Here is a 27,056-nt window from a genome sequence, read left to right as displayed (position 1 = left end):
TAGTGCAATCATTCGCTGAACACTAAGCTAAGTAGTAGAGATTTCAGTGGCTATATATGACAAAGAATACAGACTTTATAAAATTTGTCTAGTAAAGTCACTGAACAAGTAAACAGAAAAGAGCAAGAACAACAACAAAAAACCTTGGGAAGGAGAGAATCTTATTTCTTGGGTGGTCACATTATTTATCTAGAATGTACAGTTTTCAGCAAAAAATCACAAGACATGAAAAAACAAACAAACCAACCCAGGAAGAATATCTTTTCACAAGAGAAAAAGAACACAAAAGAAACTGTGCATGAGAAAGGGCACATGTTAGATTTACTAGACAAAGACCTAAAGTCATCAATCATGTAGGAAACCATGTTGAAAGAATTAAAGTATGAGAATGACATCTCACAAAATAAAATGTCAATAAAGAGATATAAATTATTTTTTAAATGAAAATTCTGGAGTCGAAAAGTATAAAAACTGCAATGGAAACTTCACTAGAGGGGCTCAACAGAAGATTTGAACAGGCAGACAAAACAACCAATAGACTAATTGAGATTATCCAGTCTGAAGAACAAAAAGAATGAAGAATAAAAAACAGAGTCTCAGAAACCTGTGGGACACCATCCAGCATACACATAAGGGGAGTTCAAGAAAGAAAGAAAAGAGAGGAGAAAAAAGAATATTTGAAGAAACAGTGGCCAAAAACTTCCTAAGTGATGAAAAACAATCTGCTCACCAAGGAAGCTCAATGAACTCCAAGTAGATAATTTTAAAGAGATCTATACCAAATACATCATAATCAAACTGCTAAAAAGCCAAAGAAAAGGAGAGACTGATGAAAGCAGCAAGAGGAAAGCAAACTCATCCTGCACAAGGGATCTCAATGAGGTTAACAACTAACTTCTCATTAAAAACCACGGTTGCCAGCAGGCAGTGGGATGACATATTCAAAGTATTAAAAGGAAAACACTGTCAACTAAGATCCTACATCTAGGAAATCTGTCCTTCAAAAATGAAGGAGACAAAAAAATGAGAGGCTTCATCACTATCAGACCTGACCTACAAGAAATACTAAACGGAGTCCTCCAGGCTGAACTGATGGGGCAGTAACTAAAATCCAAATGAACAATGAAGAACACCAGAGAAGGTCAATACATGGGTTTTACAAAGATAGTATGAATGTGTCTTCATTTGTAGTTTTTTTCTTCTTTTGGATTTAAAGACAACTGTACAAAGCAACAATTATAAAACTATCTTGTTGGGCTTACAGTGTGTAAAGATGTAATTTGTATGACAACAAAAGTATAAAGAAAAGGGAGGGAACGGAATATAAAGAAGCAAAAGTTTAGTAGACTATTTAAATTGCTATTAATCCAAACTAGATTGTTCTAAGTTACGATTTCATTTTAATTGCCAGGGCACCCAATAAAAGAATCTCAAAAATATATAGTAAAGAAACAATAGATAATTAAAGTGGTATGCTAGGAAATTTTATCTAACACAAAAGCAGGCAGTAATGAAGAAATAAAGGGAAAACGACATGACATAAAGAAAATTTTAAATGACATACAAAAGCCCTAACCTACTAGTAATTATGTTAAATGTAAATGGACTAAACATTCCAATTAAGAAGTAGAAATTGGGAGAATGAAGTTTTTAAAAATCCAATTATATGCTGTCTACAAGAGAAGAGCAAGCAATGACACAGAATGGCTATTATCAAAGAAAAGAAACTCTTGTGCACTGTTGGTGGGAATGTAAATTGGTATAGCCACTAAGGAAAATGGTATGGAGGTTCCTCAAGAAATTAAAAATAGAGCTACCATATGATCCAGTAATTTCACTTCTGGGTATTTATCCAAAGGAAATGAAATCACTATTTCAAAGGCATATGTGCCTCGGAGACAGGGCAGATGTGCCTGGAGTGGTCGCTGGAGCTGGATGGTGGTAACACACGAAGAACACGTGGTCCAGATGCCTCTAGGATGGGCTAGGGGACATCTGAACGAGCAGGGGAGTGGAACTAGAGAGTGGACACCAGTTTCTTTCTTGTCTCCTCACATTCCTTCCCTGTGGGGCTACCTCTTCCTCTATTTCTGTGATACTAGTGGAACTGCCAATCAACCTCCTCTCTGCACTGTCCCCCTGCCCCACAGAGGTTAGCCCACAAGAGAACACCACTCTGCAGGAATCAGGGAGAGGTATGTAAGCTTGGGCATGTGACCCAAGCAGAGCTTATCGTGGTCCTTTTGTAGGAATGAAAGGGATGCTGGAAAGGGTTTCCTTCTTCGCTGCACTTCAAAAACCACTGCTTTTACCAATGGAGAGATTTGGCAAAGAATACAGCCATCAGGAAAACTGAGATAGAGAGACTGAGATATATTTTGAAAACCTAGCTCCAGACATACGTACATCTGGCAAATCCTAAACTTTGCAGTTATGTAACAATAAATTTAAAAGTTTCCTAGAGTTGTTTGAATCAGGTATGGATTACTTGCAATTGAGTGATTCTTGGCTAACACAGAGAAGTTGTTGTTTCTGTTTTTGACCATTTAAAACTATGGTTGGCTGTGACTTGTGGAAACACGAATCTCCAAGGAAGAAGTCAGGGACAGATTATCCTCGGTCTCCTACTATTTTAGGGAAATGGTTAATAAGAACACAAAGATTTATCTTTGGGAGTATTCAATAAGGTGATGGTTTGATGAGATGATGATAATTAACTAATATGATGTGCCCAAGAGTACTTCCTTGGAAGTATTCATATCTCTCCTCTCCTGAATAGAGCCTTATATTATGGGATTGGGAACCTGGATCTCCAAAAGACTGCAATGATCTCATAGCATCTGTCTCTGAGAAATGAGGAGGATGGGAGACAATGAAACGGGGAGCTGTCTTTGAGGGTAATAAGATTTCCAATCTGTAGCCAGTTGGGGAGGAGCTGAGAAAAGATAGTGGGGCTTTATCCTTCCCATCACTGCTTCATGTAGAATCTCTGCTTCTCATCTGGAATCCCCTCCGGTTATTCATCATTTAACTAATGTGTGAATGCCTCTTCTGCGCAGGCACTCTGCTTAGCAAACAGCGGTGCACAGGCAGAACAGGGCTTTGCCTTTATGGAGTTTCAGCCTAGTTGGGGGAAGACAGACAATTAAACAATTAATTAGGATGAAATGTGATATGTATTAATGAATGGGGAAGTAAGGTGTGTTAATCAAGACTCTGAATAACAAGGGAGAGAAACCAAGCTCAAGGCAGTTTAAGTAAAATGACTTAACAATAGCCCTGGGTATAGCTGTCTTCAGGCTTGGCTGGATCCAGGGTTTCAACAGTGCAATCTAGTCTCTCCGTCCCCATCATCCTCATTTCCCTGCCTCTGTCTCTCTCTGACCTTTGCTTTCTTCTGCATCATCTTCACTCTCAGGCAGGCTTTCTTATTGGCAAAGACGGCTTAGCCCCTGTTGACTCCAGCAAAATGTCAACCTTAGTACATGAGATCTCATAAAAAGAGAGCTCCTCTTTCTCCCAGTCTCCATAGCAACTCCCTCAATTATTCAAAGAGCTCTTTTTGGGCCATGCCTACCACTGTATCAATAACTGTGCCCAGGGATTTGGGGATTTATTCATGGCTGGTCTTGTTTGTGGGCTACATGAAGAATCTGGGAGGTGTCTTCTTGAAGACTTCCTGAAGATAACATGTGTATCCCATACCATGTGCTATGTGAACAAATAACAGGGCACATGACCTGAGTGAGAGCATCAGGAGAGGTTTACTGGAGGAAGCTAACATGTGAAGGATGAGTGACAATTCTTATCACAATAGCTGGTATTTACCACATGCTCGCTATGTGCCAGGCCCTGTGCTAAGCCCTTCACGTGTGTTATCTTGTTGACTCTTCACCACAACTGCTGCAGTTAGAACGCTTATTTTGTCCATCTCAGAGAACGTGAAATTGAGGCACAGAGAAGTTAATTAACACCCTTACAGCCCCGCAGGTAGTAAACAGGGTGTTAGGTAAGTGAAGTGAGGGGGAGAATGTCCCAGGTGGGCAGACCCAGAGGTGCCTGTGAGGGGGCTGGCTGTAGCCCGGACTGTGAGAGGGCCAGGGGCTGCAGGTGGAAGGCTTGGTGGTGGACACGGGCATGTGGGGGACTGTAGCAGCTCTGTTTCTGCACTGCCTTTAACGTGCTCTCGGAGCTTTGTTTTTAGAGACTGATAAGATCATTCAGGATCTAGGCGATAAACTACACGGAATTCCTTGCTCATATTCAGAGACTTGGCCCAGCGTTCTGGCCAAAAACCATGCCTCTATCACAATTGGTCTTTCTGAGGAGGCTCACCAGGGGTGGCCCGTTATCCCAAAGGTTTTAACAGCATTGCAACAATTGTGTTGTTGCTTATGGCGGCTGTGTGATTCTACTTGGCAACAGGGCTCATTTTAGGGAGTAACACAACCTAACTTATCCCTCATCTTTCCCTTGGTCCTGAATTCATCGGTACTCCAGTTAGCTGCTGGTTTCCCTCCCCTCATCCCGTACTGGAGGACTCCTCTGGACACAGATCAGATGCCAGTGGCAGCACTTCTGGATGGCTTTCATTTTAATAACAGGTGGCCACCCCCACTGCAAGCACTCTGGGACCCCAGGTCCGAAACCATCCTCTAGAGAAACATGGTATGCGTGCATCAATCCAGAGCCTAAGGATACATCATCAGAAGTGGTGTATTTCTATTTACAGAGGCAGTGAAGGAGATGGTTCTCCTCTTAAAACCTGCTCTGCAAAAGTCCAGAAGTAGGGCTTCCCTGGTGGTGCAGTGGTTAAGAATCTGCCTGCCAATGCAGGGGACATGGGTTCGATCCCTGGTCCAGGAAGATCCCACACGCCGAGGAGCAACTGGGCCCGTGAGCCACAACTACTGAGCCTGTGCGTCTGGAGCCTGTGCTCCGCAACAAGAGAGGCCGCGATAGTGAGAGGCCCGCGCACCGCGATGAGGAGTGGCCCCCGCTTGCTGCAGCTAGAGAAAAAAGCCCTCACACGGAAACGAAGACCCAACACAGCCATAAATAAATTAAATTAAATTAAAAAAAAAAAAAAGTCCAGAAGTAGGTAAGTAGCTTGTGGTCATCATTAATGTCAAGCCGTCTAAAATGCCATTCTGCACTATGATTGCGAAAGATGGGGGAGAAGGTAACAGTGAGTGAGAAGTCTACATAGGGGCATTGCTGGAAGTCTCTGAGGTAGAATAACTACCAAGGGACTACTTTCAGCCACCATGATGCTCTTTGAATGAACTTTGCCTTCGCTACATGAACAGCTAAGATCTGTTTTCATCTTTACTTCTTTAAAGAAACCTCCACCTAAGGCTCAGCACGATGCAGGAACTATATTAAGCATATTTAACAACCAAGATGCCCCAGGCACCGATCAATGAGAAGAGGTGATAAACTATAAGAAATGGTTCGGTTGAACTGGTGCTGACCAGCTGACTCTCAGCCCTACCTGTTGGGACGGTGCGTTCTCTCTTCACGCAAGAGACAGTATTCAACATCCAGTGCAAGACAATCAGATGCTCGTCTAGGCCAGTGGCTCTCAAAGGGGGGCAACTTTTGCCTTCCAGAAGCCATTTGCAACGTCGAGAGACATTTCTGCTTGTGGAAGGGTGCGACTGGCATCTAGTAGGCAGAGGCCAGGGACCCTACTAATCACCCTACAATGCATGGGGCAACCAAACCCCTACAACAAAGAATTATCTGGCGTAAAACGTCAACGGTGGAGCGGGTGCGAAAGCCTGCCCCAGGTAACACCTTCAGTCTGAGTGACAGCTACCCATGCTCTGGATTGTAACAAAGCTTTTGTAGATGGGCTTGTTGGCAAGTTCCTATCAGCTTGTCAAGTTGGGGGTGTGCTGTTAGTTCACAGTGAAAAGCCATATGTAAATACTCCTGCTCCTGTGCCTTTTTCTCCACTAAGCCTCTTAGGAGTCAAAGAAAAAAAGAGGCACTGAGAAAGTCATTCCTCTGCTATTTCCTTGTATCAGTGGAGCATGCATTAGGTGAAAATTATTGATGATTAGAGTAATAACGATCAGTAACCTTTATGGAGTCATACTATTATGTGCCAGGCACTACACAGGAGACTCTCAGGCTTTATCTTGACTCTTACAGCAGCTCATTAGATTTCCCTTTTTTTTAGATGAGGAAACTGAGGCCCAGAGAGCTTGATTACCTGCTGAGAGTCCCAGAGATGGCTCTGTCTCTACCATTTGTGTTCTCGGTCACTGCACTGTGCTCGTTGCCTTGACAGCCCACTCTCCTAGCAGGAAAGTTCAGTGCAAGATGCAAACAGGGACTTCCCTGGTGGCGCAGTGGTTAAGAATCCGCCTGCCGGGCTTCCCTGGTGGCGCAGTGGTTGAGAGTCTGCCTGCCAATGCAGGGGACACGGGTTCGAGCCCTGGTCTGGGAAGATCCCACGTGCCGCAGAGCAGTGGGGCCCGTGAGCCACAACTACTGAGCCTGCGCGTCTGGAGCCTGTGCTCCGCAACAAGAGAGGCCGCGATAGTAAGAGGTCCGCGCACTGCGATGAAGAGTGGTCCCCGCTTGCCACAACTAGAGAAAGCCCTCGCACAGAAACGAAGACCCAACACAGCCATAAATAAATAAATAAATACTTAAAAAAAAAAAAAAGTAAAAAAGTCTATTAATTTAAAAAAAAAAAAAAAATCCGCCTGCCAATGCAGGGGACATGGCTTTGAGCCCTGGTCCAGGAAGCTCCCACATGCCACGGAGCAACTAAGCCCGTGCGCCACAACTACTGAGCCTGCGCGCCTAGAGCCCACGCTCTGCAACAAGAGAAGCCACCGCACCACAATGAAGAGTAGCCCCCGCTCGCCACAACTAGAGAAAGCCCGCACGCAGCAACAAAGACCCAACGCAGCCAAAAATAAATAAATTAAAAAAAAAAAAAAGATGCAAACACAGAGACCTAATCCCAAGACTGTGAGTGAGGTTCCGGCAGCTCAAGGCAGGAGAGGGTGTCTAGGGATATTGACAGAATGTTTAGAGGTCTGAGATATCTTTGCATGAAGGTTACACTTTTGCTTAACCAAGTAGAAACTTCTGGGGTGTTAGGGTGAGCTGAGATCTCACACCTTTTTTATCCTAATACAGTGAGAAAGCCTTATCTGTAATGAGCATTTCCAGAGGCAACCACTACCGTGTCTAGGTTTGGCTGAAGCTGGCATATCACCCAAGTGGCACACCTTTCTAGAAATCCAAAGAAGGGGATGGCTTTTGCCAAACTGAGTCCCTGCAGAAATTAGCCAAGCCCCACGGATGATGATCTGTCCGGTGGGCTGTCTCTGGGTGCCACACAGAACCCCGAGATCCACAGGCGGGCCTTTCCTGGTTGAGGGAAACGGAAGAGAATCAGAAACCTGGGCACCAGGGCTGGTGACACTTTCTTCGATTTCATTTCTTCCGACAAGACGGGGGAGCGAGGGACAGTAGGACAGAGGGAAGAGGACGAGCTCGGAGGGACCTTGCACCGTCGATCCCCTCCTTTCACACGGGATGCACGTCTAGCTGGCGCGAGCAGTCCTGCTTTCCCCACCCGCCCCTCTGCTCACGGTGGGAACAGCAGCCTTCTGAAGCGGGGCCTCGGCGCTCCTGTCCGTGCAGAGCCAGTGCCGCTGGGGTTGGCAGCGCAGCTACGGAACTGCAGGGTTAGAGACAGGAGGCCGAGGAGAATCTCGAAGGCTTTGCCACCTTCCTCACTGGGCACACGGGCCAAGGGGGAGGAGAGACATTGTCGAAAACACCCCGAGAGCAGCAGATTGCTGAGTCATCAAACGGAGGCATCAGTCTTCTGTGGGGAAGAGCTCTCCCTTTGGTCCTGTGGCCTCAAGGACTACACGGCGTCTCCCTGCTGCCGAGGACACACACACTGGTTTTGTGGTGGAAAGAAAGTACTTTCTAACATGACACAGCCATGCATACAGCTGGTTTCAAAGGTCTCCTGAAAATCTGGCAGAGATCTGATTTCATTCTCTATCAACCAACCAACAGTCAAATCCTCTAAGCCCAAGGGCTGCACTTTTCGTTCCTACTGGGCACCAGGATGTCAGTCGCTGTCTCTTCTGGAGGAGCAATGCTTTGTCATGGTATTTATAATTCTTCCCATCGGAACCAGGGTAGGAAGCTCCTAAGATAGAAAAGCTGTACGAATCAGGACTCCGGGATATAAGCGACAGAAACCCAAGACAAATGGCTGTGGCGAAAAAGGGCATCCCTGTGGCTCACAGGTCCAGATAGGTGGCCTCAAGAGCGCCGAACGAGGACCTGATTAAGACTCGCCTCGCCCCTCCGCTTTGATTTCTCTGCGTGTCCTCTTCATTCTCTCCAGCTGGCCAACTCCACACGGCTGCAGCGGCGGCTGCTGGTAGCACCTGGCTGATATCTGTCCATCCCCATGACAGGGAGGAAAGAGATTCTCTTCCCTCCAGCTCCCAAAGGATCTGGGAAGGCTTCTGAGGTGACCTCGGTTTATTTATCATCTACCCATACACCGTGGGCCCTCACTGGAGCCAGGGGGTGGCCGAACGCTTAGATCAGACCCATCTCCAACCAAATTTCTAAGCTGAGGGAGGTGGGGTTTTGTGAGATGGCAGTTCCTGTTGAGGACACACCAGTAGGGGAGGTTGGGAGGGACAAGAACAAGGGACAGTGCTGGTTCCAGGAGAACACGAAGGAGCTGGCCGGGCAACAGCAGAGGTCCTCCGAAGAATGTGGTGACAACTGTGCTCCTTACCCTCCGCCTGGGAACCAGGACAGTGAGGTCTTACCACTCAGTCCCCGCAGCCTTTTCCTGCGAAAGTGTCTGGTTGTGAGAACACCCCTTTACTATGGAAGAAGAAATGTTCCCATCTTTGCATTTCGTGTGACCCCGCGAATCCATCTAGCGTCGGAGTTAACAGCAATGTTCTCTGGGCATTCGCTATGTGCCAGGTATGGGCTCAATGTTTTACGAGAGTTACTGTCACTTTTTTTGTCACAGCTGCCATAACCCATTTCTTAGAAACGAGGCAAGTAGCGCCGGAGAACGGTGAAGTCATCTGCCTAAGTGTACGTGGCTTAGACGTTGTAGAGCCAGGATCTGAAGCCATGCTCTCTGACCCTAGAGTCCACATGCTTCACCTACCCAAATACTGCCTTGAAACACTTTAGAAAATGGAGTGGTTTCATTTCCTTGATCTGCTTAATAACTATTATTAAATGGGTACTCTCTACAGGGGCTTTACACCTGTATATATTTCTATGTAAATATTATATATAGTCTACATGCAGTTTTAGATTTACCAAAAAATTGAAAGTACAGAGAGTTCCCACATACTCCCTCCTCCGACCCAGTTTCCCCTATTTTTAACATCTTGAATTGTTGTGGTGCATTTGCTATGACTGATGAGCCAATGTGGACACATTATTATTAGCTAAATTCTGTAGTTACTATAAAGGTTTACTCTCTGTGTTGGGCATTCTGTGGTTTTTGACAACCGTATAATGACGTGTACCCCCCCTTACAGTATCGTTAAGGGTAGTTTCGCTGCCCTAAAAATCCCCGTGCTCTACTTATTCATCCCTCCCGCTTCTTCCCCCGACAAGCCTCTGGCAACCACTGATCTTTTTACTGTCTTCATAATTTAGCTTTTTCCAGAAGTTGGCATCATACAGTATGTTGTTAAAAGAGGACAAACACAATTCCCCTAGGCCAGCAGCTAGCAGGAAGTAGAGTTTAGTCCAAAACCACATCTGTCTGACTCTGATTCACTACGTTTTCTGTACCCCATCCTGCCTAATGGTGCTGGCCCGGGACTTGGTCTGTCCACCTTCACCTTGCATGGTGCTCCTAGGGCTTAAATTCTAGCATTTCCTTTCCTTAATAGTCTTTGGAATCTTGGATCCACTGTTCTTTGAGCCTAATCAAGGTTGCCTGTCACTCATGATCCCTCTGGACCTGCAATGTGATCCTAACCTGCCTGATATTTAGCTTTATTTAAAAATTCAGCCAGTTTTTTCGACTTTTTCCCCTAACGGAGCACAGTGCTGACAATCGTCTTGGTTAAGTTCTACCCATACACCCATCAGGGCCTGGAACACTTGCTCTCAGAATTTACAGATACTAACTCTATGATCCGTCTGCTTGTTGCCCGAGCAGAGCATCTCTACAATCTATTAAATTCTATTTTACTGCCAAGAGTCTTCAAAAAAAAAAAAAAATCCCACAATCATATTTCAAGTACTAAGGGATATTCTGCTAAGAATAAAAGGTTTATAAGCTCCAAACAGAGGTGAAATAGCTTGCGGAAAACCATAAAGGAATGAAATGGTAGAATTCAGATTCAAATCCAGACCAAGTGCAAAGGCAAAGCTGCAGGTCCTGGAATCACACCAGGCTTCCCTCTGTGAAATCCTATGATGGCAGTGTCAGCGGGTTAAGGAGGCCGTGTGGGATTCAGGAAGAGCCCCGGCACGGGAGACCTCCTTAATGCAACTTGAGAGCATCCTTTCACCAATGAACAGTTGAAACTGAAATTTACTGTTTTAAAACAACGTGTATGTAGTCACTGATTATGATGCCAAGCACTCCGAAGTGCCTTGCAAATAGTAGCCATTGCTATGTGTTCACGAAAACGCTTCCAAAGCTTGCACCCTGCAGTTATATGCTTTATAAATTGCTAGTGTAATTCCAAGAGTATCGCACCCTGTGGCTGACAATGAGGCCCCATCACTGACGAAGGACACTGCGCGGGGAGGGGGGTTGGGTAGGAAGCGTGGAAAGGACTCAAAGGCCGTGGGCACCGTGCTACCGTTTTTCCTGTTTTCCTACAAAGTTAGAGAGGAGGCTGGCGGGGTTAATTTATGACTACTTACCTCTCTCATGTCACAGGTTACTGCATCTCTATAGATTGTGGCTTCTGCTTGGTTTTGGGCGCCAAGAGGGAGCCTGCGAGGTGAGCGCGGTGGGACCCGGTGCTAGTTTCTGCCATCTCGGGGTGGGGGGAGTAGCTCCGGAAGTAGCCGCGGTGACAGGCCCGCCGGCCAGGTGCTCGTCCTACCGCCATGGGCACAGGCAGATTCAGGCTTCCGGCCCTTCCGGATAAGGGGCGAGGATACATTATTTGTTGAAACTAAGGGAACAGCAATAAAAGTTGCAATGACAAAGAAATGAAGATTTATGATAATTTAAAAAAAACCAACCTTGAAGTGCCTCCCCAACCTTCTCATTTTGGGGGAGGCAAACTGGCCGCGAGCGCGGGGTCCGCTCGCCGGGGCCCGCGGTCGGGTAGACAGTCCGGCGGCCGCGCCAGCTGGGCCCGCGCGGGGGGCTGCGCGGACCCGAGGACGCAGGCGGGCTCCCACTGCCCGAGGGCTGGCCGCACGCGGGCGGGGCAACCACCAGAGCGTCGGCAGGCGCCGCCCACCCGCGGGGGAATCCCAGGTTGGGGCGCGGGACGCGCGAAGACGCCGCGCCCCGCCCCCCGCCCCGCCCCCGCCGCCGCCCGCTCCCGGAGCCGCCGCCGCGCCGCGCTGCCATTGGTGCCAGGCGGTGACGCGGGCGAGCGGGCCGCACGGCGGGGCGCGGGGGGCGGGCGCGGGGAGCGGGGCGCGGCTGATGAAACCGGCTCCCGATCCCTCCCGCTCTCAACGCTCCATTCACTCCGCGGGGGCAGGTGTGAGCGGCAGGTCAGCTGCCGGCGGGGCGCGCGGCCACCCGGCGTCCGTTACCCGAGTCCCCCGCTCCTGCTCCCCGCGCGCCGCGCCTCCGCCCGAGCGTCCGTCAGTCCCGCCGAGCCTCGGTCGATCGTCCGTCAGTCCAGACGCGGTCTTGCCTGCATCCCGCCGCCCGCCGGCCCGGTGAGTCCCCAGCCTCCGCCGGCGCCGGGGCTGCTGCCCGGGTCCGGGTCACCTTGGGGGGCTGACCCCGGCGGCGCGGGGAGGGGCGCGGAGCCCGCGCGGGGAGCGCTGGCATCCTCCGGGTGGGCGAGGGCAGGGCGGACGGGGGTGTACGCGGCCGGTGCCCATGCGGCTGTCTCCGCCACGGAGTCCATTTTGGTTCGCTGAAGGCGCGGCGTGGTGCATGATGCAACACCCCGTGAGGAAGCGTGGGCGACCTGGCGCCTCCGGGGTGCCGGCCCCGCGCTCCCTGCGGGGCACCGGGCGCCGGGACGCGCGGGTGGTCGCGGGGGCGTGGGGACGGGGAGCGGGCACGGGGCCCGGCAGGCGTCCGGAGACCTTCCCTTACATGGCGCGGAGCGGAGCACGCCGCCCCGCCGCGAGGTCCACGACGTGTCATCGGCCGCGGGTGGGGAGCCCGCCGGGCGGCGGAGGGTGGTCCCGCGGCAGGTGGCCGGCCGAGGACGGCGTCGCGCACCCGCAAGCTGGCCGCGGCGCCCACGTCTCTTCCTCTCTGGAACCCTGCACACTCCTTGGCCCGCCTCCACCTCTCTTCCGGGTCCCCGGAGTTATTTCGGGGAAGTCCCCCCCGCGGGGGGCTTCCTTGTGACCCGATTTGGCCCGTAGAGGCCGGTGCTCAACGCTTCCAGATGGTTTTGAGCAGGAGGCAGTTCTTCCGGCTTCACCGAGACAACCTATTCTCAGTGTGTTCCTTTCTACGTAGTAGGAAACTTCCCGGGCCAGGCGGGTCCCGCAGTCATTCTAAGACCTGTGTGTACACAGCAGCAGGGCGCTGTAGTACTACTACCGCGTGCTGTTTTAGCTCCTTCCCCTTTTCAGTGGCTGTGAGAACCCGAGAGGAGTGGTGCTTGACTTGTATGATTAGGACAGCCAGACAAGTGCCTTCTGGAAGAAACGTTACACTGCCCAGTACCTGCCCTCAGGCTCTCACGTGTAGAAGTAACCTGGAGTACGTTTTACTCCAGATTTGTAAACAGAGGAGGGGGTGAGGGTTTCAGTCCCAGGTGTATTTACCTAAATGAGCTCTTAAAAATGTGACCAGGACTGTGTTTTGGCCTCTGGCTGAATTTCCTAATTGTGTTTCATTTGAATTATAATTTACTTGGGATTTATCTTAACATTTCTTGCCACTTAGGTTTGGTTCCGATAGTAGGAAACCGTGATACATTTATCCCCCTGATATTTTTAGTTGATCTCAGTGGAAATTATTATTTTTATATGCACACACCCGTCTGTGATTAAAACAAAAAGGTCTTGTTTAAGTCAGTCAGAATGGAAACTTAGGGGACAAAATCAACAATGGATTAAAATAGTTTTTAAAGGTTTAGCATATTAAGATCATGTTTAATTATTACAGGTAAAATTTAAAGAGTGCCAAAGGGGTTTTGACTAAAGAAACAGGACGAGAATTAATAGAGATAAGAAATGTACTCAGTTGTTTAAATCTGGATTGAACCACATGGGTGCTCTTATGCATATAATTATTTGCTTTAAAGGAAGAAAAGCTTGAAAGACGAGATTGCTGACCTCGGGGAGCTTGCATTTTAGGACACACATTAATTGTATTGGGTTGAGGCTTCCATTCTTTGATGGGCTTAAACACATGTTTACTGACTCTTCTAGTCTGTCGTTTCTTGTCTACTAAGGTCAGTAAAAATATGTAATTACGTTGGCGGGCCCAGCATTATGTCTTATTAAATTAATCCCTTTCGTTATTAACTATGTATTTGAAGGTATTGGTTTATTAATCCCAGAGAGGAATTTGAAACAGGAATGGGTGTGTCCTTGTTATGGGGAGAAACATTTTCCTCCGACGCTGGAGGTGTCTGGGCCACAGGCATCTTCTGAGTTGGCCATCCTTCCACCTGGGGCCGGGTCCTCAGTCCAGGTGGGACCTGCGGACGGGCGGGCCTGGCGCTCTTCTCCGGCCTGGGGCCCTCGCCGCTGTCTGCTCCAGTTGTCGGCAGGCTGTTTCTCTCAGAGAAGCGGGGAGCGGTGGGTGGCTGTCAGGGGGTGGAAGGATCACTTCAGATCCTGGGTGGGGAAAAGCTGGGGGCCGGGCAGGCGCGGAAGCGGGGAGGCCAGAGCAGAGACTGGTGGCTTAAGTCTGGAAAAACACCCAGGCCCAGCTTACTGCTGCACGAGAGAGTGTGTCCATATGTCGCTTCTGCCAGAGGGAGAGGTGGTGGCGGCTTGGACGGGGTGGATACGGTAGGAACGCGAGCTGGTTGAGTTCTCCCTCTGCAGGCTGGTGTCCTCGCTCCGTCTGTGGATTTTAAAGGAAGGTTCCACGTGAGGCGCGCAAGGCAGGCTGAGGTTCCAAGCAGAGCGGAGCCACTGTGCCAGAGAGGTGGGGAAGGCTGAGGAGAGCGTGCTGGGAAGGACTTGGTAACAGTCACAGCCGGCTCTTTTCAGACGCTTCCATCCTCACGGGCCGGGGCTGAGCCAGAGCTGCCTCGTTGCGCCCACGGGCCGCTGCGGCGTTGGGCCTCCTTCCCCTCCGCCCAGCAGGCCTGCAGCCTCCCTGTTCTCCCCTGCGCCCTCCAGTGGCCGTCTTGGCCGTGGGTTTGTCCCGTGGCCCGCTTGGGGACCGCAGCCGTGGGGCGCGCCTGCTTTTTCATGCCTGGCCTTCAGGATGCCTGCCTGCCAGGGGTTTCTTGGGCCTGAGGCCACTGGCATTGGACCCCGGGCCAAGGTTGTATCTACCCCAAGGTTTTAGGTCTGTTCCAGTCAAAGAGAAGAGTAGCATCTTTGGTGGCAGATTATGGGCCCTGTGGTAACTTCAGTGGCTTCTCTTTCTCTTTTTCCGTAATCATGTCCCCACCCCCAACTGCAAAGCAGCTTTGACAGCAACTACTCCTGCACTTGTTCAAAGCAAGTCACAGTTTATCATGGGGGGGGGGCGGTTAGTGCATTTGCCACCTGTGAATCTGCTACAAGGACGGGCAGCACATTGGTAAAAGGATTTGGTGCACTGCTATCTTCATTTGGCTCTGAAGGCATTCCTTCAGACCTTTGGCCTCGGCAGGGCAGCGGCTGAAGCTGTTTACCTCACCCGTCGGTCAGGATTCGTTCATCCAGGGGACACAGGCTGCAGGAGAGACACCTCTGCACGTTGGGATAGATTCTGGCACGAGGTTCCCTCGTCATGCCACACCCGAGTCTTTCACTTGGCTTTTCCTCTGGTTATTGTCATTAGCAGTGGGGACCGCCAGGTGGTAGATTTGGTGGACAAACCACGTCAGCTGAGGGTAGGGCTGTGTGGAGTTAGAGGCCAGCTTCAGTGCGGCCTGAGGTCATCGCCCTGAAATGCAGACGCTGCTTCTAGGAGCCGGGGCAGGTGGTTCAGTGCCGGGAACGGCACCACCCGAAGCGTCTTTGGTGCAGGTTTGCTGCCGTCTCTGTGCAGCCTCCAGAAAGTCCTTTGGGCTGTCCGAACCCTGCAGACGTGCTCTTGCCCTGCCTGTAGCTTGGGGAAGCCCGCCTTCTCAGCCTCATAATGATGAAGCCAATAAACATGAAGTGCAGAATATTCTTTGAAAGAATAAAGGTCAGTCCATTTAGATTCTGTCACAGAATAAGTTCTTTCCATTGCCAGCCTTCTCTTCTGATAAAGACAACCAGAAATCAAGCTCCGTTCAGCCTTCAAAGGCTACCAAGAGGCGGACTTATACTGAGGAGGGAGAAAGAATGTCCTTTGTCCGGTAGGACAGCGTGTGTTTCCACGTCGTCTCCCTTTTCCCTGAGTCACCTTTCCCCTCTGGAGGCAGTTGTTTCCATAACATTCTGTCTCCCTGCCGCAGTGCTTTCTTCAGAAGATTCATGCAGGTAAGGGTCTTGCCTGTGAGAACAGCCAAGTGCTTTGCCATGTGCGTAGGAGCGGGTCCTGATTCTCTGCACGCGCTGGGCGCACAGGGAGCCCCGCATCGCGGAGACCGGCTCGCCGTGCTGACTCCGGGCGGCCGGGGCGGCCTCTGCCCCAGGCGGCCCCCTGCTCTCCCCAACGGGCCACACGCTGTGGGGCCGAAGGAGGTGCTGTGGGCCTCCCGCCGCCCCGGAGTGGGCTCCGCTTACAGGATCAGTGCCTTTTCTAAGATATTTCTCGGAGCCACGTTTGAATCCTTTTCCATATTGCCTGCATCATAATTGGCTTCTAGTGCCTACCTTACAGGATTGAGAGGATTTAAATGAGGCAGTAATCCAAGTTACGCACTTGACACAGCTTCTGGCGCATACCAAGTGCTTCGTATAAATGTTAGCTGTTTTACTGGAAACAAAGCTCAGTCCTTTGATTTTGGCGTGGAGAAGAAGAAAATCTGTAACAACTTTATTTGCCCTCCCATTTTGCCAAGGTGTCAAAAGGTCGTCCCTTCTCCTTGGAGTTGTGTCTGCCTTGCAGTGGGTGGCGTGGCACCGGGGTGTTGGGGAGGCCTGTCCCCACAGGTCTCAGATCCACAGCCTTGGGTTTGACCTTTCCTCACGCCTCTGGGAAGCAGAGCTCACGGTCCCATCCTCAGGGCTTGCCTGCGTGTGTCTGTGTGCACGTGCGTGTGAGTGTGTGCGTCTGTGTGTTTTGGGGGTGTCTGCCCTTATCCATCCTGACCCCAGACATTTGGTTCAACTTACCCTGAACGCTTTGGGTTTAAAAACTGGGGCCAAGTCTGTTTCCCACCTTTTTTCATCCCTTCCTCTGGGGGCTGAGGTAGATGCCCCAGTGCCTTGGCGTGGGATGGGGGCCCCATCACGGGGGCAGCGGCGAGGGGAAGGGAGCAAACGTCTCACCGGCGTTTCGTCACACTGTTGTCACTGTCGTCTTCCTGCCCGTGAAGATGCTGAGGGTGACCTTTTAAGGTCGGCTTGGAAATGCTCTCTTCCCCTGTATCTTCTTATCTGCCTACCAAGTACCATTAACCAAAGTCTCTGACACCAAATAGGAAGGAAGGGAGAGGCCCTGGGGCCGAGTAAGATCCAGACCACAAGCCCTTGTTAGTGCTCACCGTGGGCTCCGCACTTTCTTTGTTGTCATTTAATCCTCACAGCCGCCCCGTGAGGTTGGTCCTGCTGTTTGGCTGATGGGGAGATGGAGGCCCTGAGAGGTGACACAAGTTGCCGATGGGCACAGGGGTGGGTCGTAAGTGGCAGAGCTAGGATTTGCACCTGGGGCCTGGCTCCAGGGTCCTAACACCGAGCGTGCTTAGGGCTGTGGGCGTCAGCCTGTGCCTGGGGCTCCAGCCGCTCGCTCTGGGGACCGTGGTCTGGCACGCGTGTGCGCGGGGCCACGCCGGGCCCTGAGATTAGCACACGGACCTGGAGATGCCGGGCCGCCACGCGCCTCTTGGTTCCAAGTAAGTCCTGGAGGCGCGGGAGCCGGCTGTGCCACCGCTGGGCGGCAGCATGCTGTTTTTCTCTAGCTGCCCCGGTTCTTCTGAGCGCAGATCTTTCCTCTCTGAGCCCTGGACTCCGGGCACAGCTGGAGCTCTGGGGTCCTTGACACAGCTGTGCAGAAGTGTGACAGAGGCTGGGCTGCGTTCCTGCTGGGTCAGTAGTCTGACATTGGCATCGCCAGAGCTGGCTGGACAAGGGGCTTCCTGCCCGGGCCACGGGAGCCCTGCCTCACTGATCTCCATCGGTCGTCTCTGCTCCCCCCTCCTCTGCTGAGGGAAGGGCCCTTTGCAGGGGGTCGTCTGGTTTGTAGGGAAAAGTGGCTCCCTTCTCGGTTCTCCCTCCTTCTCAAGGCCAGTGGCAGTAGCCGTTCTCCCAGGATCTTCACTTTGCTGACTTACGTAGTGTCGGGAGGTGGGGAGGGGTCTCCTTCCTTGGAAGGTGCTTCCTTGACGCCCTCAGGAAGCCGGGGCTGGGGGCTGCCCGAGCCAGGGTAGCAGCAGGCACCGTCTACCCTGGAGAGACTGTGCGCTGGCAGGGCCCCCGTGGCCGTGGCCTTGGCCCCATGGGGAGGCCGTGGGTGCTGGCAGGTGGAGTGGGGAAACTCGTGCCCGCCCCTTCCTGCCTCTCTCCTTTCTTCCTTTGCTCTTTCAACTTTGTGTGGATAGCATTTCAAACTTAAAGAGAAGTTGCAGGGGTTACAAGGAGCGCCTCAGTTTTCTCAGATTCACTGGTTGTTGACATTTCGTTCCTTCTTTCTGTTTATCTGTCAATCAGTTAATCTGTCTACACACACAGATGCATTTTTTCCTGAACCATTTGAGAGTAAGTCGAAGACATCATGTCCTTTTATTTACCCCGGCATGCTTCAGTGTGTTTCCTAAGAATAAGGACATTCATTCTCTTACGTGACCACAGTACGACATCAAAATCAGGAAATTTAACATTTATGACGTCAAGTCCACAGTCCATATTCAACTTCCAGTGGTCCAAATAGTGTCCTTTACACATGCATGTAGGTAGTCGGTTTTTTGTTTTTTGTTTTCTTGTTTTTTTTTTTGTTTGTTTGTTTGCTTTCAGGAGAGGCTCTTTCAATGGAACTGTGGTCTAATTTTCTACTTTATAAGCCTCTTTAAGAAAAAAAATGTTTCTAAAAGTTAGAATGCGTATTGTGAAAAATTTGGAAACTACAGAAAAGTAGAAGAAAGAGAAAATAAACAGCATCCATAATTCCGGCAGAGAGGCTGAGCGCCCGGCCAGGGTAGAGGGCTTGCAGGAAGGTGCTTAGTCGGAAGACTTCAGCTCAGGGTGACGTGGTCCCGCAGACCTGCACCCCGAACACGCAGGGCGGGGGCCCGGAGCAAGGCCCCGGGCTGCGGAGGCAGCAGGCGCCCTGTCTGGAGCGGATGCCTTTCATGCCCCTGCCCACCACCTGGCCGGTTGCCCACCTGAGCAGGCAAACATAACCCCCTCGGGGTGGGGAAGGGTGGAGATGATTAGTAAATACCCAGAACTTGTTCAAACCTTGAAAAGAAACGTTGCAGGCCCTCTCTTGCCTGCTGTGTAGCCCTGGCTTCCCAGACTAAGCAGAGGGTAGGGATGGGCAGGGGCCCTGATGGAGAGGAATGGTCCTGGCCTCTTGGCCTGTAGCTTACGGTTATTTCATAAGGTTGTTGAGCCTCCCGGCCGCTACGAGCGGGCCAGGGGAGCGATAAGAGGAGAAATTCTAATTGGTGAATTGTGTTCTTTGCTAGCCCACAAGTTCCTGGGGGAAGGTTCCAGACTGTTGGGTGAGGTGTGGATCTTGCTTCTTTCCGTGTTTCGTTTATCAAAGCCGTCCCCTTTGTCATCACCAGCAGCACCCCCGAGACTCCGCTCTTTCCCCGGCCCTGGAAGGGGCCCTCGCTGGGTGGGGCTGGTTTCTGGAAGGGTTTCGTTCTTAGAAGCCGGCTCCCCATGGTTCGTACCTCAGTTTCCCTGAGCTGTGAAACCTACACTGTGTGTGAACAGGGCCTCTGAAAGCCATGATCAAAAGCCCCAAGTATTTTTCCATGTTTGTTTTCTCTTGTCCCGCACCAGACCCTCTCCTTGAAGGAGGTGGCCTGGAGAGGGACCGCGGTGGGCAGCCGTCCAGGCCCTGCACACCCCGCTGGGGCCACGGAACTCCTAACCTGGACGGGCCAGCACCGGAGGCTGCTCTTCAAAGAAACCCTTTGAAGTGCAAACATTTCCTTTCCTGAAAAGAAGGGAAATTGAAATGAAAACGTATTGTTCTGTGCAGACAATGTTCTCTTGGATCAAAGAGGGAGCGGGGCTTATAAAAAAGGGAGATTCACAAGTTAGGCCTTAACGTGGCACACTGGGAAGCCGTGACCGTGTACATGTCCACTGCCCGGGGTCCGTGATCGGTAAGGTTGTATCTTCCCTTTTTTTCCCCCTTAAGGTCCTAAATCTGGATCTAACATGCTGTGTTTAACTGTGTGTCTCTCTCTCGTTTGTGTTTTTATCCTGTGGTCAGCATTTAGAAATGTCCTTTGGTAAATTATGACACCATCCATGATGGAATATCACGTAGCCAATAAAAGTGATGTTTTCAAGGAACATTTGATCTTAAGGGAAAAACTTTACTGTTACAAGTGAAAAAAATCTGGATGCAATTTTCCATAATCAGTGTTCTCTTAATGAGATACATGTATTTGTACAGAAAGAAAGCACTTAAAATCAGGCTCTGTTTTGTTCACTGCTAGGTGTGTAGCACCTGAACTAGTGCGCAGCAAATATTCGTTGTATGAATTATTTTTAATAATTAGTGAAACAGCAGTATAGTTTAAAGGGGGAGGGGGTGTCTCTGAGCTAAGTAGTAACATTTTGGCAAGTGGAAAGAACAATGAATTATTTTGAATTTCTATTGTAATTCTGTCCTGGCATCTTGATTTGGGGTTTATTTTGGAGGGTTTTGGCTACAAACACGTACCACATTTTGTACTTTGATACACATCACCCTGTGAATGAGTGACTGTGACGTTTCTACTTTTGGAGTAATTGGTCTTGTTGAAATTAGGGTATTGGGATAAGTTTTTCCTGGGTTGGCTACTAGGCTCCTTCACAGATGGGGTAAGGAGACAACTTCTCACGTGCTCTGTGGCTGATGGACCATGTCACTGGCTTGACCTGTCCTGTTGTTGAGAATTTTGCCTGATTTGCCCAGGGAAAGTTTCTCATCTTCGAGTATCAGTACTACCAAGATATACTAGTAGGCTGTACATCGCCCTATTTCTGATTCAGAAGGTTCTTTAGTAACACAGCATCTCAGGTTGGCTTTGAGGATGGCCCTGGTCTCAGTGATTGCGTGTCACAGCCGCCCGTGCTTCCCCCTGGTGAGATCATTTCGTTCCTCCTTCAGAAGGACACAGGCACTTAGGTTTCAGAGCCCGATCTGCACAGGGTTCTGGAAGCCCCTTGGGGAGGCTTCCTTCGGGCTGGGGTAGGGCTGCTGGGGCCCACACCCCGGTTCTCCCGAGAGTGGCGGCTGTCAGCTTCTTTGGCTGCCGTCTACAAGAGGAAATAAACTGACACGGTGCTCAGGTGCACACACAGGGAAGTACATATTTATATACAGATTAAAATGAAACTTCCCACCAAACAGTACTCATTCTCATACCAGCTCTGCACTCTGATAATTTTTACTCTTTTCTATTGCATCAAGAAAAATCCTGGTGGTGACTTGCAGTTTGCAAACACTGCTGGGCGTGGGCGTGCTGGCCTCCATGCCCACCCTCCCCTCCTCCGTGGTGTCCTGAGTTTTACACTCACTGGACCAGGGCCTGGGAGGGATTCTCTGTCCACACCGATTTAGACAAAGACAGTCAGAGGGTAGAGGTTGTTTCTTTTTGTGGTGATTTAAGGGTTTCTGACCGAAGTGGACATTATTCTCTATGATGATTCCCCAGAAGGCAAATAGGGACACAAGGCAAGACCTGTGTGAATTCCCAGTGTGGTTTGCTGCTGATGCAAACCCGGGTAGCTCTGTCCTAAGCTGACCTCACACGCTGGTGTTTTGAAGGTGGCCTGGTCAGGCTGTGTGTTTTTTTTCAGCGATGGCCCAAACATTTGTTAATTTCAGCACTTTGACCTTTTTGTGTATGTGTTTACTTTATTCAGTGTGATTTGAGGAAGAGTCCACCTGAAAGGTGAGCCTTGTCTTTCAGAGTTGAGGATTTGTAGGAAGAAGAGGGAGAAAAGTCACTCTTACAGAAATATTAATTTTTAGACTCTGAGGTCTGATGGATTAAAATTGAACAGGGCATTGAGATTATAATATTAGCAATAGCAATCGTACCATCAAATAGTTCTTCTTGAAAAGGTTGAATGCGTTTTGTTCTCTTTCTTGAGAAGCGTTCTAATTTTTTTTTTGCTTAGAAAATTAATACTCTTTAATAAGTCTTTGTGTATAACTCCTAAAACAATTGTACGTCAAGGGAGTTGATTCTATGGAACAAAAGCACAGTGACAGCAGAACTAGAACAAGATAAATCACCTAGTTTATTGAAACAATGTACAAATATCTGTCCTTGTTTCTTGTAACTTCTTTTATTTACTGTGCTTCTCAGTAAGTTTATTGTAAGAATTCAGAGTGCTTAATTTGTAGTCTTTTAAAAATTCATTTATAAATTACAAATATTACCATTGTTGTTAGTATTTGAGAGGAATCCTCATGAACTTGATTTTATGCTGTTATATATGTTAATATTATATGAAATAGGGGATTATCTGCAATTGTAATTGTATAACATGTCCCCCATAAGTCTATAACCTCAAATTTTTAGCAGCAAGTTTGGTTTTTATAGGAAAAACTTTGGTTGGAAGACCTTTCTTTCTCCCTAGAGGGCAATCTTAGGAGTCATTAGGCAACAATATTCACTGATTCTTTGAGTAATCCACATTGAGCTGGGAAGAATGTCTTGCTAGCCTCAGAATTTGATGCAATCAGAATTTGAAAAATATCAGCTGTAATTTGTGCTAGGATTCAGGCCTAGTTACTGAAAGACTCTCAGGTCTGTGGTCTGATGAGTCACGGCAAGGGCTCTGCCACCTTGAATTCCTCAGGCTTCCCTGCAGCTCCTGGCTGCCTGTAAACTGTCCTGCCTTGAGCATCCGCAAGGCAGCTCTTGCTGAAATCGCCCTGGAGAGCCCCCCGGTTAGTGGGAGATTTGCGGCCTCTTAGGGCGCTGCTGGCCCTGACCCGCGCCCTCACAGGGTGTCTCTTTCCAGCAAGGTGTGTGGCCCTGGCAGCGGGGACAGAGGCAGAGGGGCGCTCCGTCCAGTCCGACGCTGCGTGGGAGCGAGCAGCGCTGCCCCCAGCCCACGAGGGCCGACTCAGTTCTCCCAGCCCCTCCCCGCGCGCTACCCTGCCCCCAGCCAGCAGGACTTCCGGGCGACTTTATCGTGCGTGTGGCCTGAGGGCCACAGACCTGCTCGTCTAGACCTTGCCTTAGCGCCTGGACCTACAGATGCAGTGTGCACTAATAAATGTAAAACTTTAAACCAACGGGCAAGACTAACCATGGCTGGGAAGGTAGCGCACGAAACAGGAGACGCTTCCGTTGCACTGTGCATACTGCCTCCTCGTTACGACTGCTACGCCTCCATCCACGTCTAAAAAGCGCGTAGGTGGGATTGGACAGACGCGGCAGCAGGGGCAGGATGGAGAAGAGGAATACATTTTGCATACGTATGTAAGTTAAATTTGCATGATGTCCTAGTGCCTTTCACATCCTGAAGTCAGACCTCACTTGTCTAAACCATCTCACAGGCTCACAGGTGCGTGCGCACAGATCCCCTCTGGGGATTTCGCCGACCTGCAGATCTGTTTCCGAAGGTCTGGGGCAGAGTTTCTAACCAGCTCCCGGGTTCTCTCGGAGTAGCCGGCATCTGTCAAACTACTGGCAACTGGACCTCGTCAAGGAGACCTCAGCCGCCCTTGGACCGCAAGCTCCTTGAGGCCAGGCTCCTGGACCCACCAGTGCCTGGTGTTGAGTAGATGCTCAAAAGATGTCTTTTCAGGAACCCAAGCACTTGCTGTCCCCGGGCCCTTGGGGTGGGAGGGGCGTGGGGCGCATTCATCTCTGACCAGCCTGGTTATCTGTTTGCCACCAACTGCAGATAGGGAGTGGAAACTCGGGCTGCAGGGGCAGAGCTCCCGGCAGGGGCAGAGGCGATAAGAATAGCGTACGTAGAAGGAGACGCCAGAACTCGGCAGCTCCCATCTCAGGAGTCCGTGTGTGGGACCACCGGCAGCTCCCAGCCTCAGTTTCCCCATTTGGAAAAGGGGGGAACTACAGTGCCTACGCTGTAGGCTGTGCTGATGATTAGACATGTGAAATGAGTTTAGAACGTTGCCTGGTGTTCAGTAGCCGTGAGCTCTAGTTAGGGTTGGTGTGTAAAGGGTTAAGCGTCAGCCTCTGGAGGTCTCTGCCCAGTGAAGAGCCCACCTCAGCGGTGGTGACTGCTGTGATGGAGTAGGTGTGAATTAGCGTGCAGCGCGCTTCAGAGACTGGGGGTGGTGAAAGGGGCCAAGGAGAGGTTGCTACTTGTTCTCTCTTGGTCAGGAAGTTCTTAATGGAAGAGGGGGTGTCAGGACCTTTAATTAAAGGGGAGCCGTGTGGAGGGATGGAGCCTGGGGGTGCCGGGGTTCCCTGCTTCCAAGACCCTCGACCAGGATGCCGCTTGGCGAGGGAGGGGGTGGGTTTGGGCGGACTTGCAGGTGTTGAGCCCCTTGCAGTTTCCTTCCGTTTGCCTCTGAGGAAGTTTTGGGAGCGGTCGGGTGCTCAGGTGAGGGTCCATCCTCCTCCCGCAGCCCGGAGGCCCCAGAGGTGCGGCCTCGGCCCCTGACCTTTGAATAGTCAGGGGATGCATGCCTGCCTACTGCACGTTTTTGCGTTGGGAAGTGTAAGGTTGACCGCAAAGCAGAGCAGTTTCTCAAAAAGCTTTGAAGTGGTCCTCTTCCCTCCTGTTTCACTGCACATGCTGTGGAGACGCCCAGAAGTTCTCCAGAACTGCTTGATCTAAATGTTCCTTGTCACAGGGGAAATAATGAGGGGAGAAGTGATGGGAACGCAGTATTACGACACTCAGTCGTACTTGATTTTTGTTTTTGCTGTGTTATCTGGCTCATTCATTCATTTGCTCTTGGGACGGCTCTCTGTTAAGTAGTATATGGAAACATCATTTATGTTTTTCTTTAAAATCTGGGACTTGTGATCACTTCTGTAAAAACCGTGAGCCAAGGCCGGACGTTCTTGGAGGGCTGTGCACGGCGGTGGTGACGGTGGGGTCTGAGGGGTCGGGGCGGGGCCTGACCCTGTCCTTGACTCTGTGGCCTTTGGTAGCACCTGCATTTTGCATCCTGCATGTATTGCTTTATGAAATCCCACCACGGCGTTGTTTCTTGGGGAAAATCAGATATAATTCATGGCGTCTCATGCAGAGTGTCTTATAATCAATCACCTTTCGTACACTTTTCAGTCTCTAGAGACTTGCACGTTATCTGTCTCACCAGGTGGCAGGATGAGCAGTGCGTTACAGGGTGAGACCTTGTGGTCCGGCCGTGAGGAATCCCTCAGCTTTTCCGCGCTCGTCACCTTGGCAGAGGGGAAGGCCGTCAGCCGAAGGGGATTAGTCTTGATAGCTCAGCAGAGTGGTCAGTGGGGAAGTTGAGACGTGTGTGTGTGTGTGTGTGTGTGTGTGTGTGTGTGGTGTGGGGAATGTCTGTAAAGGAGCAGGTAGTGCCGTCCAGCCCAGGAGACGTGCTCCCCGCCTGCTTGTGGGTCGTCTCGAGGTGACAAGGGGTGACTTTCGGAAGAGGGATGTGGTGAATGAGCTGGGAGTCAGGCGTGGTGGCGTCAGGGGAGCCGGGCTGGATGGACGGCGGCTAGAGCTGGAGTCCTTCGTCCCCTGCTGCCCAGCCCTGAGGTCCCCCTGCGGATTGACCACCCCCTCCCCAGCAAGTGCCCCAGGCAGGCCTCCCCCCCGTTAGACTGGCCTGGAAGTCCATAGACCTCCTTGCTGCCAGCCGAGCCTCGGACCCCGAGTGACCCTGGGCGGGTCCGAGCCCTCAGGGCCACGCTCTCTGCTTCTGGATTCCAAAGAGATGGGACTAGGATACTCGCTTTGGGGTTTCCAGCCCTGAGCAGGAAGTGGGTGACGTTCTGTGACTATGGAGCCTCTGAAGAGCTCCGTGCAGCAGTTTGGTGTCCAGACTGTAAGAGTGGATGTTGAGTAGGAACAGTAAAGATCCGAGGTAGTAGAAAACAGAAGCTCGGTGTTAGGATGCTGACAGAGGTTTTGACTGAGAAGCGTCACTTGGCCTGCGTGAGCCCAGAAATGTCGAGTGGCGGGACCTGTTGCCACCAGAAGGAGCAGAGTGGCTGTTATAAAAAAAAGCCCCTGGTCGCGGGCTTCCACGTGGTCCGTCAGGCTCGCACCCCCTCCCAGGAGCCCTCCAGAAGAGCCCAGGCTGTCAGGGCAGTGAGCTTCCTCAGCGCATCTCTGGAAGGAGCGAGCAGCGGCCTTGGACCGAGGATTTCACGGTCTGACGCAGCGCTGCCGGCCGCTTACCCGTGGTCCCGGGCAAGGACTTCCTAGCAGGGGCAGCCGGTGCTGATGTGTGTGTGGGGCGTCTCCTGCGGAGGTTTTGGAATGTCGGGATAGGCCATGAGAAGTTTCAGTTCCAAACTGTCTCACCAGAGAGGAAGCTTGAGAGAGGTTATCTTTCAAAAGGATTAGGCGGCCATGCACGCCAAAATATATACAGGCGCCATCAAAGGAAAAAGAAAGCAAGCTTGCCCGTGTTAACCCACCCAGCTTGAATATGGATGGAGCACATCAGCAGCAGAGCCCAGCTGAAGCTCTGGGCCTGTGATTCTAGAAAGAGCTGTCTTTCGCCGGAAACATTTCTTTTGGAAAATCCTTCGCAGGGTCCTTGTTTCTGCTTCTTCCCCGCCTCCTCCAAGAGACATACTTCTCGGCAGTGGAATAAAGACAAAGGTGGTCTCAAAGATGTGAGAGAGAACGGAGGCTCCCTGCCTGCCACCAGGCCCCGCAGGCAGAGAAAAGGGCAGACGTGGCTCTTTAAGGTTTGCTGCTTTCGACAGGCTGAGGCAGGGAGCCGGTGCGGGCGATACTGAAGGGTCACTGCTTTTCTAGCGTTGGTGGTCCTCAGGGTGCCCTGTCTTCCAGGAAGAGATAGCAGACCAGAGCGGATGTCCCAGACTTGGGTTTCTCTCTGCATCCAGGCATCCTTCGCTGCAGCTGGGGTGGACCAGCCTGGAGACAGACCCTGAGACACCCGGCGCCTTTCCTGGGCCTCGATTTCAAGGAGCCCCTTAAGGAAGGGCGTTCTGCCCAAGGTCCTTTGGATTTGCCTTAGTGGACAGGATCGGAGGTGACAGAGCTTTCCTATTTAGATGTGCAGATGTGTGTATATGAAAATAACCTGCCCTTGTACTGGGCAGTGCACACTCAGCTGTGCCACCGAGTTCACGTGAGGGTCAACGGCAGACACAGGATGGCAAACGGTCAGATCTGCAAAAAAGACTTCGATTGTACAGCCATGGTTCAGATGTCTTAAATATCTGCTCTCTGGACAGAAATCCGATAAGGGTTGTATTACAGGAGAGGGGAAGTTTCTAGTCTGCAAATCCCAGTGAACG

At 50.7% G+C, this 27,056-nt stretch overlaps 1 protein-coding gene and 1 long non-coding RNA gene across 7 annotated transcripts in view; one reads left to right on the top strand and one right to left on the bottom strand.

Moving 5' to 3' along the window:
• Positions 1-1,813: 1,813 nt before the first annotated feature.
• On the bottom strand, positions 1,814-11,536 carry LOC118884225. Its single transcript, XR_005017233.1, has 3 exons — positions 11,248-11,536; positions 10,921-11,139; positions 1,814-3,123 (listed from the first exon to the last, which is right to left on the bottom strand). It is a non-coding gene; the product is annotated as an uncharacterized LOC118884225 (long non-coding RNA).
• A 32-nt stretch (positions 11,537-11,568) lies between these two features.
• The window catches only part of SLC7A1 (solute carrier family 7 member 1), a 69,219-nt gene continuing 53,731 nt past the window's right edge, over positions 11,569-27,056 (top strand). For 3 of the 6 annotated variants that reach the window (XR_005017232.1, XM_036831707.1, XM_036831706.1), the window contains exon 1: positions 11,571-11,904. The gene's annotated coding sequence lies outside the window, so the exon portion shown is untranslated. Of the gene's footprint in view, positions 11,905-27,056 lie in introns of all 6 variants that reach the window. The other 3 variants (XM_036831708.1, XM_036831709.1, XM_036831711.1) reach the window with 3 other exon arrangements.

The sequence above is a fragment of the Balaenoptera musculus genome, chromosome 18, assembly GCF_009873245.2.
Source record: "Balaenoptera musculus isolate JJ_BM4_2016_0621 chromosome 18, mBalMus1.pri.v3, whole genome shotgun sequence".
In the NCBI taxonomy this organism is placed as follows: Eukaryota; Metazoa; Chordata; class Mammalia; order Artiodactyla; family Balaenopteridae; genus Balaenoptera; species Balaenoptera musculus.
Note: the sequence above shows the minus strand (reverse complement) of the source record. Positions and strands in the feature narration are given on the sequence as shown.